Consider the following 14,992-nt stretch of genomic DNA (forward strand, 5'->3'; position numbering starts at 1 on the left):
GAGTATGGCCATAAAATTGTTACATATATGTATATATTTAGCTAAACCACCAGTTACTTTTGTAACACTGTTGGATACTGAAACAGGAGAAATATGGAATTGTGTAACATTAGATAAGTGTGTCAAAAGTAACTTAAAATTTAAAACGTAAAGGAGAAAAAGGGAACCTCCGACAGAGACTTTAATAATAATAATAATAATAATAATAATAATAATAATAATAATACTTTATTACTTATACCCCACCCATCTGGGGGGCTTCCAACAGGATATTAAAAACACAATAAAACATCAACTTCCCTGAACAGGGCTGCCTTCAGATGTCTTCTAAAAAATCAAATAGTTCTTTATTTCCTTGACATCTTACATAAAATGAGGATGAAAACATATTGTTCCTTGTTGTGAGAATGATCTTTGTCAGGCCAGCAGGAAGTCCTAGAGAAGCATTGTGTGGAAAATGCTGCATATGAGGGCCAAACTTTAAGTTCCATTGAAACTCCATACAGGATTACAAACTTCAGAATTGGGGACACAGCAGGGGATGCGGAGGGAAGCTATGGCATTTATAACATGCCATATGAATGAAAGAGGCTAGACTTTTGAGATGTTGAATGTATAAGGCCAATGCAAAACATGACCACAATGTGCCAGAAGCTGATGAGCAAATATTGCTAGCTTGAGGAAAAGTCGATTCTGCAACAAGCTTTTTTCTACTCCGCTCTGCTGCTGCTAGTACTGTTTAATATGTAATGACCTAACTCCAACAATGTGCTAGAAAGCACTGTACAGAACACAGTAATGACACAATCCCCGACAGAGACTTTACAATACTGAACAGAGAATAATGTATCCAAATATCACTGAACTCAGTGACAAACTAATCTGCTCGGTATTTCACATATAGTAAATTCATTGTTAAAACCTTATTTTAAAGTAACAGTTTGCAGATTAATAGTACTTCCAATCCTATTCAGTTATACAGGTTTTCTCACCTTAAAAATGTATTTCACATGAACATAATCAAAGGGGATGTCAAATTTAGTAAGCAATTCCAAAGTACTTTCAAAATTAATCTTTCCTTTTCTAAACTTGTCATGGATGACGTTTAAAAACCACGTAAATGGAAAGCTAGTTAAGGAAATCAGCGATCTTTATTACGCATTTATCATTTTTCTCCCTTAGCCAGATTGTGCTGGATCCCCAATGCCATCCTTCCCATTACACACAGTTTTATCCAATGCTAGTCCTACTCATAGCAGACCCATTGAGGTTAATAGACATGACTAACACACAATCATTAACTTCAGTAAAAAAAGGTAAAACTTCAGTAAGTAAAGGTAAAGGTAAAGGTACCCCTTCCCGTACGGACCAGTCTTGACAGACTCTGGGGTTGTGTGCCCATCTCACTTAAGAGGCCAGGGGCCAGCGCTGTCCGGAGACACTTCCGGGTCACATGGCCAGCGTGACATCGCTGCTCTGGCGAGCCAGAGCTGCACACGGAGACGCCGTTTACCTTCCCGCTGGTAAGCGGTCCCTATTTATCTACTTGCACTTTGATGTGCTTTCGAACTGCTAGGTTGGCAGGCGCTGGGACCGAGCAGCGGGAGCGCACCCCGCAGCAGGGATTCAAACCGCCGACCTTTCGATCGGCAAGCCCTAGGCGCTGAGGCTTTAACCCACAGCGCCACCTGTGTCCCTCAAAACTTCAGTAGTCTACACTAAATACACCTTAGATACAACCCACAGGTTCCTGCACCAAGTCACTTAGATTATAAAAGTGAACAGTGGGAGCATTGAAGAATATTGTTTTGTTATTTAAACCACTGTTTTAGATGTATTTTTCTGCTATTTTTATTATCTATGAAATAATCCAAGGCACTGTGAAAATTGCTGCAACTGTAGGGCAAATCTATACAATTTAAATAAATGGAGAGCTAATAGTAACACACAAGATAGGGTGCAATAATAGTAAAAGCAAAGATTAAAAGGTTCCTGTGATATATGTAATTTTTTTTCCACTGGGACTATATTAAGGGTCCAATATACTTCCAAACCTCAACACACAAAGATTTGTATAGGTTGCAATAGTACAGAAACATTTCCGAAAGTATGACCCATTGCATTCGAGGGCTTTCTGCCATATAGTACTACAGTGATAAACTGCCTCCAAAGTGCCCAGATATTGATTTTGGGGGTTGTATTGGTGGTGCATTTCCTTCTGGAGAACTTTAGCACTATAGTGTATAAGGACTCCCCGATTGATCTATCCACTTCCAGACTTTATATTGCAAACTTCTTGGTGCAGGGAAATCCTGAATGGTGCTTGCAAATTCTACATGTCAACAGCACATAATTTCCTAACAATTTCACCACACAGGTATCCCATGCTTCCTTGCAAAGCAGCTCCAGGCTGCATATGTGGATAGCCACTTAAAACAGTATTTCCGTGAATGAAGCATTGCTCCAACAGGGAGCACGAGTGGTCTCATGGGGGGGGGCACAAAGCAGTTCACTGGATTTTCCGGTATGTTGAGCAAGGTGCAATGCTCCTTACTTGGGAAAAGCTCTATCCCATTTCCCCAGGAATGGTTTGCCTTGAGTTTGAACTTAGCCTGATCTTTTATTCCCCTTCCTTCCCTCCCCCTCCCCTTTTCATGAAGATTACCAGCTCTGGCATCCCACAGCTAATTCTCCCTTGGTCTCCTCACTGGCCCAAATAGGACTAATTTAGCCAGCTAGCCCTGGTGGTCATCTAATGTTTATTGGATGGATTTCTCCCCTAAATTGATTTTTGAATTCTGAACTTATCGTTATTCTAGTTTTATACTGTATTTTATTTTGTTTTTTGTTGCTTCAATTAAGTGGTTTAAATTTGCTGTTAGCCACCCTGAGCCCGGTTTTCTGAACCGGGAAGGGCGGGGTATAAATAAAAAAAAAATTTATTACAGTGGTACCTCGGGTTAAGTAGTTAATTTGTTCCGGAGGTCTGTTCTTAACCTGAAGCACCACTTTAGCTAATGGGGCCTCCTGCTGCTGCTGCTGCACCGCCGGAGCACGATTTCTGTTCTCATCCTGAAGCAAAGTTCTTAACCTGAGGTACTATTTCTGGGTTAGTGGACTCTGTAACCTGAAGCATATGTAACCTGAAGCGTTATGTAACCCGAGGTACCACTGTATTATTATTATTATTGAGTTACTGATGCACTTTCTAGCAGTGGGTGAGATTGCCCCCTGCCAAATGCAATTCTGCAATTGGGTGTGTGTATATATATACATGGGGATGCAGGTGGCGCTGTGGGTTAAAGCCTCAGCGCCTAGGACTTGCCGATCAAAAGGTCGGCGGTTCGAATCCCTGCGGCGGGGTGCGCTCCCGCTGCTCGGTCCCAGCGCCTGCCAACCTAGCAGTTCGAAAGCACCTCCGGGTGCAAGTAGATAAATAGGGACCGCTTACCAGCGGGAAGGTAAACGGCGTTTCCGTGTGTGGCTCTGGCTCGCCAGAGCAGCGATGTCACGCTGGCCACGTGACCCGGAAGTGTCTCCGGACAGCGCTGGCCCCTGGCCTCTTAAGTGAGATGGGCGCACAACCCCAGAGTCTGTCAAGACTGGCCCGTACGGGCAGGGGTACCTTTACCTTTACCTATATATATATATATACATATATATATATGCATGTATATATGTATGTATGTGCAAACACCACAAGGACTGTGTGTGTATGCATATACAACGTCGTTAGCTCTCCCCCGGTGGTGCTGGGGAATGAAAACAGCGAGGAAGGATATCTGGATTCCATGGTGGTCGCTCCTCATGGCCTGTTGCCCTCGCTCCTGGCTTGCTCGGGTGCTTCCAGCAGCTCCTGGCGCGGCATAGTTTTCGCCCCCCGCCCCTGGGCCAGCCAGGGGTCCGAGGGGCGCCAGGCAAACGCCCCCACCCCACCCCGCGCCCCCCCAAAGTGACGCTCCCCTTCCCTCCGTCCACGCAGACGAAGGGGAGCGGGGTGGGGGGGTAGGTGGGGAGAAAGTGGATGTTAAAAAAAGGAATTGGGGGAGGGGAGGGGGGACAGGGCGGAGGCAAACGAGGAGGAGGCCAGCGGGCGGGGCACGCGCCACGCGCGAGGGGGACCCGAAAGGAGGAGGATGCGCGCGCATGCGCGGCGCCGGGCGAACGCCTAGGAGGCACGCGGGGCTCTTGTGGCGTCACGAGGCCGCGTTCGACGCCAACGGTTTCCTCCCGCCAGCGCCCGTCACGTGGTTGGCGGATCTTTTCCCTCCAACAACTCCCCCCCTCCGCCCCCAAAATTAAAATTCTCTAAGCGCGTCATCCTCGTTTGCCAAACCGCTCGCGCTGTCTGTCTCTCTCTCAGAAAATGCCGTTATTTTAAAGCGCGGGAAAAGGGATTCTCTCTCCTGACGAGAACAATATGCTATGGAAATTTAGTCAATAAAATTATCCGTCCAGTGCAAGGGGCCTGTGAGCGACTCGTTTTAAGAGCAAAGAACCATCCAGAGAAAAAGAGAAACAAAATACCTCACAATAAAAGGCGTCAAACACATGCACACACTCCATAAAGCCAAAAAGGAAACACCAACATAGCAAAAATATCGCCACCCATCAAATGGGGGAAATAAATACTTCCCTTCTACCTCACCTGGTGCCGAAAGGATATTAAATGATGGCGCTGGGTGGGCCTGGCAGGTGAGAAGAATCTTTGTCACTGGGGAACCTCGCCTCAAAATTATCATTATTCGGAGCAGTCAGTGCTTGTTGGAGAAAGGGGGAGAGTCCCTTCAGCCTGGCCCTCATTCTGCCTCAGCAGCCCCATAAGTCACTTCATGCCTAAGGAAAGCGCCTGAGAGAAAAACCACACACAAAAACACTCTCGAGCCTGGTACTCCATTTCGTATCCTCAGAGAATTGTAGAGCGGGAACCATATTCTAATCACCATATTCTAGTCCAACCCCCTGCAATGCAGGAATGCGCAGCTGTCCCACATGGGCATCAGACTTTGGCATTATCAGCATACCATGCCCTAACCAACTGAGGTACCCAATTTGAGTGGGTGGAGTTGATGGGCAGATCATCCATTGATTGGTGTATTCTTTATTATACATGATACCCCACCTTCCCCCCAAGGTAGTTGAAATCATGGCATATGTGGCTCTCCCCTCCTTCCCAAAGGAACCTCCCACCTTGGTTCCAACAATATGCTTTGTGGCTAACTTGAGGGGAGGGGGAAATGCACACCCCGACAGTACTAATGTGAACATTGGGATTTAGAGCCACAGATTCGCACAGCATTGCAGGTCTTGTGAAAAGAAAAAGGGGAAAAAAACTCCTGCTTTGCATGTGTTCTTGCGTGAATTTGCAATTCCTGCATGAACACTGTTCAGCTTTTGTTTCTTGTCTTGTCAGCCACTCGGCTTTCCGTCAATAATAGCACATTTCCTTAAGGGAGTATTGCTAAAGGCGACTTTGCAAGACCTTCCTTTAAATGTCTGCTCTGAAGGATTGCACATAATGAAATTTTCATATGCTCTGAGGTTCCGCTGTCTATTGTGCAATGTGCCCAGAAGAGCACATAACCCCACAGCTGCTGACTCCATATCAGGCACCACTTCTTCAGATGTATCCTCCTTGTTTAACGACCACAGGTCTTTCGCTTCCAACGGCTGCCGATATCCCTGAACCATCAACCCAGTGATCCACCAGAATGTGATCCTGGACAGAAAAGAAGTGCTGGATTCCGGGCAGGGGTTAGGGTCATGAACTGTTTCCGAAAACAAAGGCGGCCTCTCAGGAAAACAGGATAGTATCAGCTGGATTAGCACCAAAGTGAAATAGATGTAGAATGTAATATAACGAAAAACATCGACTTCAGAACCCGTACTCGAGGCGTGCATAATTTTGGATCTAAAAGTTACGGTGGTGCACAGGAGCGCAATAAGCTGCTGACTCAATGTAAGAAACAAAACTGATGGAAGCAGATTAGTATATTTAAATAAATAAATACGGAAACTGAGCTGCCTTTTACAGCGTCACATTTAGGCTAACCCCAAAACTGGATTCAAAGTAACAAAAAATATTTTTGGAAAATAAGAAAGCAGTTACATTTTTGCTAGCTTAAATGTTTGTACTTCCCTTTACAGCATCACATTTAGTCTAACCCCAAAACTGGATTCAAAGTAACAAAAAATATTTTTTGGAAAATAGGAAAGCAGTTACATTTTTGTTAGCTTAAATGTTTGTTTGTTTGTTTGTTTAACAGTGCCTCCGGCCAGCATGAAAATCTCTGAAACTGCAGTCCCAGGTAAATGCAAACCTCGCTGGACACAGCATGCTTCCTTTTGAGTAAACACCGCAACTGTGAGTGTAAATGTATGAAATATTCGAGTAATATGTTTTCTTCTTTGGCTATGTATCTTTTTTTTCTTTTTTGGGAAAACACTTCAAGGACATGATTAAAACTTCTATTAATAAAGTGTCAGATTAATCATGACTGATCCCTCTTCTAGGGGCCCTCACTGCGCAGGGTTGCAGTCTAAAGTGCTAGATGAGAAAGAGGTTCATAGAGGTCAGAAACTCAGTGGAGTCCAGGTCTGTGTTCTGATGATTATTTTTATCAAGCAACGAGCCAGAGCCCAGGCATAATTCTCCACTACCAAAAGGTAGTGTCTATTTTAAAACAATTGGACGGCTGGTTGGTGGCCTATTGCTTATTTAAATCCCATTGTTTTAAGCTCCCCCCGCTTCATTTCTGACGGCTTGATTTGTATTTATAGCCAGGTACTGTACAATATATTTGCATGTATATTCACAATACATACATACCCTGTAACCGCCCTATCCTTTTAATTGTATTTATTTTAAACTGGTTTTAATGTTGTGAACTGCCCTAGGATGTTGTGGTGAAGGGTGATGAAGAAATTGAATAAAAAAATACCATAATTATTATTAAAATTACACACAGGTGAAAAATGCCCTTTGGGATCCACTATTGGGATTGACTATGTCATGTTACCAGGAGGGGCAGTATCTCTGGTCGGGGACACAACATGGGGGGAGGAGCACAGAAAGAAGAAACGCCATGGTGCATCTGCAGCAGCACAACCAGGTGCCTTCAACTGCCCCAGCTGTAACAAAACATGTCTCTCCCATATTGGTCTCTACAGCCACAGCAGGTGCTGTAACTCTCCAACAGTTTTTCACCCCCAAAGGCACACTCCTCCATTGTCTCCTGAGACAAGCAGATGTCAACCAATCAACAATACCCTCCATAGGTTTTTGGCCACACTTGCTGGGGCTGATGGGAATTGCAGTTCAGCAACAAAGCTCAAAGATTCCTCGCACCTGCATCTGTGCACTGGAGATGAAGAGACCTGACTCCCTTTGTGGTATTTCAGCATTCTTGGACTACAGGCAAATTTCAGAAAATGCTTTATTAATTAAGTTAGTGCAAAGATTATGTTACAATCTGGAAAGTATTTTGAGGTGGTTTTTTTAAAGGAACATTTCTTTTACTAGATAATCTATCTTTTCTGAAGGACTCTTCTCCCTCGGAGGTTTTTAAACAGAGGTGGATGGCCACCTGTCACGGATGCTTTAGCTGAGGTTCCTGCATTGCAGGGGGCTGGACTAGATGGCCCTTGGGGTTCCTTCCAAATCTAAGACTGTTGTTGTTGTTGTTGTTTAGTCGTTTAGTCGTGTCCGACTCTTCGTGACCCCATGGACCAGAGAACGCCAGGCACCTCTGTCCTCCACTGCCTCCCGCAGTTTGGTCAAAAATCTAAGACTAATTATGACTAATTCAAACTTGGAAGTGCGTGTCCCGGTTTGCGACCTTTTTTTGGATTACAACCCCTTTTTTTATTATGAACAATTTTTTTTGGTTTACGAACAATTTTTTTTTGATTACGACCTTTCCCCCCCCTTTTTTTTGGAGACCCCGTTAGCGAAAGCGCGCCTTGGGTTACGACCTGTTTTGGTTTACGAACGGACCTCCAGAACAGATTATAGTCGTAAACCAAGGTACCACTGTATAACTGTGGCAGCACAGTACAAGTTTTCACAAAGATTATGTATGAGGCATGTGCTATTGCACACGTGTGTGCACGCAAGGCCTGTTTAATATTTGAGCATAATATAATACTTGGTGTGTCATATAATAATTGTGTACTTTTTCACAAAAGCACCAAAATCACACCAAATATGGTGATCATTTGCAGATATTGCAGGGGTGTATGTGCATGTGCAGCTGACAAAGCATAGCATAACACAAAGTGAGTCATACACAATGGTCTTCAGACAATGCATTATACTTTGCTCCATCACATGCCCAAAGATGTGCAGTACCACATGCCCTGATATCTGAAAATGGTCGCTACATATTAGTCTACATTTAATGTAAATTTAGGGCTCTGCTAAAAAAGCATAAGATTGTTACAGTATATGAGTCACTGTGCATATTATACCATGCTCAGTTGCCTATGCATGCTCACATGCCCTAATATCTTAACACGATCACCATGTATAAGCCCACACATTGTTTAATTTGGTGCCTTCTCAGTGCATGATTGTTATATAAGTCACTATGCTCACTTGGCTATTTTTGTTTAATATAACATACAGCCTCAAAGAGACACCTAAAATGATTGTTGACTGTTTTGTAACATTTTGCTTAATCCCAATAAATGTTTGCTTTTATTGTTTTATTATTATAATGGACCAACGTGGCTGCAAACATTATATAAATAGACCAATTAACAGTAAGGCTTAGCTTTTCTGGCTTTTTCCCTTGCTAAATCATGAAAAAGAAAAGTTCTTGTCTACTTTTGAAAAACTGGGCAATTGAATGGTATCCTTTAGCTTATTTTAGTTTCCTTTGTTCAGCCTCATTACATTTCTGGTTGCCTGATTTTTATTTATAGCCAGACATGACAGTATGGTGTGTGCACTAGACATTTATCCGCATGTTTGAGTGCTGGAAATTCTACCCACAGCACTCGCTCACTGGATTGAGTGTTACTACCGTATAGTGCTTTCCCTTCAAAGAATTCTAGGCACTGTAGTTTTACCTCTCACAGGTTTACAATGCCCTGAAGGAGCACACTCCATCTGAAGGAGCACGCAGCTTGGGAGTACTTCTGAAGGGCTGTCCTCTGTAAAGTAGGGCACATGGCATCATGGTCCCTCACTAAATAGAGGGGATCTTGAAAATCTGCCCCATCTTCTGGAATATCATCAAGGATACATAAACATCTCAATATTGAGATGAATACTGTTGCTTTTTAAAAGGCATTCTAATCTATATCCTATGAGCGAACTAAATCATCAATGCATTCTGAAACACAAATTAGAAATTCAAGAAAATAGCCATGCATAAAATATGAGTGAAAGAGCTGGAAGGACTTCAGTAATTCTGCTAAAGATGTAACTAACTGTTCTTGTTAGGAGGTCAGAGATAGCCTCTGGAGCTTTAGCTTTCATTCATGCATCCACTACAAATGGTTCAAGAGAGGTAAACAAGAGACTTTCCACATGATTGGTCTGAGCATGTAATTTGAAAGCTAGTATACTCCTCTGTACCAGGACAAGCTGATCCAATCCAATCTATCATCTTACAGTTTTAGCATATTCTTAGTGTATCTCTTTCAGCTGCATCTCTGACAGAGGAAGCTCATGTAGCTTCAATTTTCCCTACTTGCCTCAGGCTCTCACTATCTCAAGGCAGAAAAAAGTTTTTTTGCTGATTGAAAACTGCCTTTCAACTCAGCTAAGGCAACAAGTGACAATTTTCTAAACTTTTAGGGACCATTTTTTACACAACCCTTTACATTTTCATCTTTCTGAAAGTACTAGGATGAGATGAACATATTTTTCTGCTTTTCGTATATATATGCATATTCAGTCATATTTGTAATAGCCTTTTATCAAGTGCTTGCATTGATCTCTGGCATATGCATACCCTGCGGGATTGCTTCAGCAGGAACTGCCACTGATGGATATCTCAATTGCTCTGCACAGCTAAGATCACAAGGCACATTTCAGATGTCAAAATGATCACATTGACTATCGATGATGAAGGAACTGGAATACCATTTCAAATTTGGGTGGGTGGGTAGAAGAGTTTTCTCTGAAATGGGGAAAGATTCTCAGTGAAGTGTAAAGGCCCACACTTTGATACAATCAAGATTAAATTACAAGAAAACAGTATTTTAAGAGCACATTTATACCTCATAGTAATTGCTTATTTTGTGTGTGTCCAATCTCTCTTATTCAGAAGCAACCAGAGCAGCTTACAAAATAAAAATTATGCTTGAACAATAAAAACATGATTACAACAAATAAGAACAGTAAGGAAGTTACAAGTGTTTTATCTCTTTTTAGCTAGCATCAATTTGTTGGTTTTCATCGTCTTTTGAATGCTTTTAGATCCCTGTTTTTATTGAGAATTTTAATATATTGTAAACTGCTTAAAGGTTTGTTAGCATAATAAAGTAGTATATATTTTTGTTAAATAAATAAACAAACGGCAACATAAAAGCACCAACATAATCATAGCATAAAAACAAACAAAACAGAAGATCCAAAAAGATGAGGACTCATGCCAAAGACAACTCTGATACCCCACTACTCCTTGTACCCTTCCATTAGAGAGAGTGAGGTGGGTACCTGAGGCAGCTAGTTTTGGATGAAAAGGCAACAATTGTTAGTTATTTAATTTATTATTACTGGATTACTAGGGAGCAGGAGAAGTAGTTATAGTTGTGGGATTTTCTGCCTCAGGTGCCAAAATAATTTGACCATGTTGTGCTTCTCAACATGGGATGGGGAATCCCATTAGCTGCTCTGCCCAGGAAACAAAATGTATTATGCTCATTCTGGTTTTAAAGTAGAATAAAAAAGCATATGTAGTGTTGTGGCTTAGTGGGCCTGCCTACCGCATATCCTTACATCAACTTTCAAATGAATCCAAATCAGAGGCTTGGAAGTTGAACAAAATGCTTGGAGAATAAAATATAAGGAGAGGTGGTCCTTTAAGTACCTATGTCTCTAACCAGCTGGGGATATTAAAACAAGAACCGATGCCATAACCTGAAAATAAATAGGTTAGTAGTGCAGATCTAATAGCAACTGGGTTCAAGATACCCCTTTCCAGAAAGCAGCAGCATCATTTTCTGGGGAAAAAAACAAAGGGGGACACGGGTGGCGCTATGGTCTAAACCACTGAGCCTAGGGCTTGACAATCAGAAGGTTGGTGGTTCGAATCCCTGCGACGGGGTGAGCTCCCGTTGTTTGGCCCCTGCTCCTGCCAACCTAGGAGTTCGAAAGCACATCAAAGTGCAAGTAGATAAGTAGGTACCACTCCGGCAGGAAGGTAAACAGCCTTTCCATGCACTGCCCTGGTTCACCAGAAGCGGCTTAGTCATGCTGGCCACATGACCTGGAAGCTGTACGCCGGCTCCCTCGACCAATAAAGCGAGATGAGCGCCGCAACTCCAGAGTCATGCGTGACTGGACCTGACGGTCAGGGGTCCCTTTACCCTTTACCTTTACTACATAATAGCAGTGATAACTATGTAAGTAAAACAATCCACTTTTTGAAGCGTTATAAACATTTTAAGCAATCTGCATGCATTGTGTACATCCCGTGCTGGGTAGGAGGAAGGTCCACCAGTTAATGACTGGGAAATTTCCATAGGATCACTTGCTGCCTGCAAGTTGCTGAAGTGGTTAAAACATTGTTGGACTGGGGGCAAGGGAACAAAAATTCACAGAAAGCCAAGCATCTATTAATACCAAGCAAAACCACAAAATTGTGAGCAGGTTTTTCAGGTCTATTCACTGCATTCCCTTGTTTAAGAGAGAATACACAATCCAGAATTCTTTATCAAGTTGTACACTAAACAAAGCTGGAGGATAGGACGCTAGCTTGATGTTGAAGGCATAGAGTTTGAATTTAGTTCCAATCTCAAAATGGAGTTTGAGAGGAGACAGCAAAATTAAATAGATGAGGCTCAACGACAGGGTAGCAAACCTTTTGCAACCCCGGGCTCTTTTGGGGGAAGGGGCAGGACAAAAATATTTTTTTAAAAAAAAATTTTTTTGGCCAGTGGACCGTATTGACTGTCAGCCACCCTTGAATGGGTCACATGTCAGAACTGGGCATAGGCAATGTATGCGTACATACATATGTATGCACACTACGGATATATAGTGCACAGACGTACATATAGGCCACACAGACATACACTCACCAGCACCAAGTCCACAATAACAGAGAATCATAGTGTTGGAAGGGACCACAAGGATCATCTAGACCAGTGCCCTGCAATGCAAGAACCTTTCACCCAATACGCAGCTCAAACCTATGACCCTGAGATTAAGAGTTTCATCCTCTACCTTCTGAGCTATTTTGTGATGGTCTGATGATTAGATGCAAATCTGAATGTTGTTTTTGGAAGTCTTCTTGGGTAGGCATGATTTGGCTTTAATTTGAGTTAATGACTTCAAGGATTGAGACTTGTAGATTTCATTAAGAGCTCCTGGCCTTTCCCTCTATAATATGACTATTGACCCTTCTTTTCCAAGTTTACTGTGTCCCTCCACTGCTATTCTGTGTCAAGTTTTGATCCAAACCCCCAGAACTGCATGTTATCTTAAACACACCCCATAATTTGGATAAAGAGTGTGTTGCACTGCATACGTATATTTCCTATCTTGTTAAAGAGAGGCAGCGAGTATCCATTTTCATTCAAAATTTATTTTCATGTTGTGATTTTGATTTATGTTCTTGAAATGCTGCCTAAGAATCACGGGAAATTAGAACATATGGTAAGATGCGGAATTGTGCCTCAAAGACAACTTCACCCCCTTTGAAAACTGTCTTCAGCAAATGCTGCTGGCCAAGTAAAATATATAATCATCCTCTCCATTCCATAGTACTCACTCTCTTAAGGTATATTCTCACATAACCCTGGGATATCAAATTCCACAGGATGTATCAATCTAGTGACTAGGGCTACAATTCTATATACATGGAAATACACACAGGATTGTTTCATAATTTCCATTTACCTTACTGGCATTATAAGGGATGCGGGTGGTGCTGTGGTCTAAACCACTGAGCCTCTTTGGCTTGCCAATCAGAAGGTTGGCAGTTTGAATCTGCACAACGGGGTAAGCTCCTGTTGCTCTGTCCCAGCTTCTGCCTACCTAGTAGTTCGAAAGCACACCAGTAAACGTAGATAAATAGGTACCACTGTGGCAGGAAGGTAAATGACGTTTCCATGTGCTCTGGGTTCATCACGGTGTTCCTTTGCGCCAGAAGCAGTTTAGTCATGATGGCCACATGACCTGGAAAGCTATCTGTGAACAAACGCCAGCTCCCTCAGCCTGAAAGTGAGATGAGTGCTGCAACCCCATAGTCTCCTTTGACTGGAATTAACTGTCCAGGGGTCCTTATTGGCCTTATGGATATGTGACCATCAGTGCCATTGAAGGTGAGAAGCATTTTTCCTTGAAGGCTAAGACACAATTCATCTAAAAGTACCACACAGTACAGGGGCTTGCAAAAATGGAAGTTCATTGTGGCTTATGTCAGTAACATTGTTCATCTCTTGACAGGTTAAAGGAGAAACAGCCCAATGCAATCAGTATTTCATACAAATTACAGTAATGAAATTACAGCCTCTGAGAATGCCCAGTGTATTTTCCTTGCCACTTAATTTCTACACTTATCCCCTACCCATCTGGGGTTAGGGGCACAGCCTTCTAGGACAAAGGAAATGTCCCAGGGGGATGGAGAGTCACAGCTCAGTAGCACAGCATATATTTTGCAAGCAGATGATAAAAAGTTTAATACCCGTTGTCTCTAGTAAATAAACATTAATCAGGTGGAAAGAGTTGGGAAAGACCATAACCTGCTTAAGACTTGGAGCGACATTGCTCATCAAAATACACAGTACCAATGAAGATAAACCAAAGGTCTGATTCACCCTAAGGCAAATGTCCATTCAGGCATGTGGTGCTACCAGTTGCTTTAGATTCGACTGTGCAGGCTAGAGAGATGGTGCTTCTTTTATAAATCTGCTGTTAAAAAAAAAGTGTAACTATTCCTAATACCTTTCCGGTTAAAAGGCTCTATTTTTAAAATCTCCATACATTTCTTAAACGGAAAAGTAATGTTCAGATGTCAGTCTTTTAAAACATGCAAATTATAAAGGAGAAGGTTCTTATCAAGTCTGATCTTAATTTTTCATTCAACCACTTCCACAATTCACAAACTATTTAGCAATCCCATTTTCTTCAATGCAGCTATCTGATTTGGTTCTGGTCAGCTCTGAACAGTCAGTATTTTGTGGGACATACTAGAAATGTAGGCATAAAATTTTGGCTCTGGTACAACAAATCCGCTTTTTAAAAATGTACTTTTTGCAGTTAAGAAAGTGATGGGATAATGCACCAAAATGTATGATAAATGCATTTGCCCATCACTTTCCTTACCGCAAAAATACATCATTTTAAACAGTGGGTTTCTTGCACCAGAACAGCTTAGTTGAATGCTCATCATCATAGAGCCTTTCTGCAAGCAAATCAGAACAAATGCTCAGTAAAGAGCAGACACTGTATAATTGCCATGTAACCTTTGTGCAAATAATCAGGATGAATGCTGAATAAACTGAGGAGCCCTCAGACTTAAGGATGCATTTGCTCTGTTTTGCCATTTTATGAAAGATATTTCAATTCAAGATCCAAGTTCTACACTGAGGCCTATGCTTTCAGTCCTTCTGAACAATATAAATCTTAACAGCACAATCATACACATGTTTACTCAGAAGTGAGTTTCATTAAGTTCACTGGGGATTACTGCCTAGTCAGTGGGTTTAGGCGAGAAGCCTCAAAGTCTGTACTGAACACCTAAAAACATTATAATTGTCATACTGAATCAATGCAAGATCACACCCATCCTGCATCCTGTTTCCAAATGGTAGT

General features: G+C 42.2%; 1 long non-coding RNA gene across 4 annotated transcripts in view; it reads left to right on the forward strand.

Moving 5' to 3' along the window:
• Positions 1-4,573: 4,573 nt before the first annotated feature.
• LOC309378852 overlaps positions 4,574-14,992 on the forward strand; it is a 156,640-nt gene continuing 146,221 nt past the window's right edge. For 3 of the 4 annotated variants that reach the window (XR_014172197.1, XR_014172198.1, XR_014172199.1), the window contains exons 1-2: positions 4,574-4,695; positions 6,267-6,364. This is a non-coding gene — a long non-coding RNA (uncharacterized lncRNA). Of the gene's footprint in view, positions 4,696-6,266; positions 6,481-14,992 lie in introns of those variants that run through there. The other variant, XR_014172200.1, reaches the window with a different exon arrangement.

The sequence above is a fragment of the Podarcis melisellensis genome, assembly GCF_964234715.1.
Source record: "Podarcis melisellensis genome assembly, chromosome: 10".
Taxonomy (NCBI): domain Eukaryota; kingdom Metazoa; phylum Chordata; class Lepidosauria; order Squamata; family Lacertidae; genus Podarcis; species Podarcis melisellensis.